Here is a 2131-nt window from a genome sequence, read left to right as displayed (position 1 = left end):
TGAGAAAAGTGTAGTAGTATCAGATTTACATTTATAGGAAATTAACACATATATTTGTATTCTTTTCTATATCATTAAAAGCTTCCCCTTTTTAACTCACTTTTTGTGTGGTTTGCTTTCTTAATAGTGTAAAGGTGCTGACAAGTTGTGCCAGCCAGGGAAGAGTCAGTCAGAACCTTGTATGTGCGACATTCTATCATGCAAATGAGCAGCTTTAAAGGCAGCAGAAGGTGCACCTACAAAAAATGGCAAGCCTAAAATGTCATAAACATAGTTCCATCTTGTACAGCAAAGGCAAGGGGTCCTTTAAAGGATAGTAAGTCACCTAAAAAAGCCATATAAAGAGCAAAGGATCCATTCTGACACTCGGTGCTGACATCATAGTGGTAACAGTAGTGGGATAAGGATAAGACCATCCAATTTAGCAAAGTGCCACAAAGACCTGCAATTGACTTTCTATGATCTTCTAGGGTGTTGCTAGAGAGTTTCATGACTAATATATGGGATCTCGAGAACTATTTGCACCATCAGTACAGGAAGTGAGATAACAGAGAGACAGCTACCTCTACAGGTCCACCAACACTTCCAGGAGAGCTTCTGGTTCATGAAGCTGGGAAAAAGTGTGGCAGATGGAGTTTTCACTGACCCCAGATGAGCCGTGTCAAGCACAGGCAAAAGGTACACTGCAGATGGCCTACAGAGGGGAGTCTCAAAGATCTGATGTGGTCCTGGAACAGTGTTTGTAGTACCAGTTCTGTGAAAGAAACAGCCAAGAGATTAGTACAACCGCAGCTCCAGACAATTAGGTTCACCTGCTCCCTCGTAATTGTCAGATCACTGCAGTTCTGTGTAAAACCTCTGCTGCAAAGCATGACAGCAAAGCACTCCTCCTCCATGCTGCACCACCTGACAATGCAGAATCCAACATCCCTGCTGCACTGTGTAATAGCAAAAAGCTCAAGACCACTGCTGATGTGCTTTTGTCACCGGCTGCATGACCACAGCAGAAAGATAGACCACCCACTGTTTTTAGGAGTTGTGTGACATTTCAGGAAGCTGGAAGTGGTTACTGGCAACTTTGAATGAAAGATTATGTAACGGCCCTGATAAGTTCCATCAGCGAAGGAAGTGTCACTCATAGTAAGACTAGGAATTCCACCACGTAAATAAGCTTCACAGACTAAAAAAAATGACAAACCGGAAATGTTGCAAACAGAATTCCGTCTAATGCAGCAAAGGCAAGCGGTCCTTTTAAGTTTAGTTAGCCACCTAAAAAACCAAGTAAAGATCAGGGGATGTATTCTGGCACTCAGTGTCAAGAGTGAAAATAGCACCTGAATATAGACAATTAATGATAAGGAGAGCAGACACCAGCTAATGCATCTGAAATGAGTAACTAGTTCTGTGTTACCCACTTGTGTGCTTATTAGTAAATACATTATCTAAAAAACTGTGCATTGAAAATGCATATTTAAAAGGAAAAAGAATGAATTCATGTCCATATACAATATGCTTCATTCAGTCAGGGCTGTCTTAACGTATGTGCACAATGGCCACTGGCCGGGCAGCCCACAATGTTTCTGATGCCAATGTATGTTTATTCTTGCTATCAAAACCGGGGCCCCGGCGCACTCAGAGGTTCAGAGGCCTATGATGCTGTTAAGATGGCCCTGCAATCAGTCAGTAAAAATATAGCATGGTCATTTCTGGATGGATGCAAAAAACATAGAAACTGGGAAATATTGGCTTGCTTAATTAAAGTAGGAATTAATTTTGGGATAAAAACCTGAGCCACAGGAGCCCCCCATCAGCCAGGACTGAACTTGAGAACCACTACCCAAAATTGCACCTTAATTCAACGTTTTAATGTTAATTCAAATTCGACTTATTACTTTATTTAATTTTCCTGACATCTCTGCATATTTCATTTCTTGAACTTTCAAATTTACACGTACTTAAATGTGTGAAAAGCCTTTCCTATATGACTGAAAAACAACGAAGCTTCTCCTTCTTTTTTTCTGTCGCGTAGCTGACTTCAGCAGTCGACCACAATTCTTAGCGCGTCGTACATGTGACGTCACTGTCCGCTTTCTCTTCCTCGCGTCTTTATAATTAAAATGCGTGAAACAAA

The sequence above is a fragment of the Polypterus senegalus genome, chromosome 5 (assembly GCF_016835505.1).
Source record: "Polypterus senegalus isolate Bchr_013 chromosome 5, ASM1683550v1, whole genome shotgun sequence".
NCBI classification, from domain to species: Eukaryota; Metazoa; Chordata; class Cladistia; order Polypteriformes; family Polypteridae; genus Polypterus; species Polypterus senegalus.
This window is presented reverse-complemented; position numbering follows the sequence as displayed.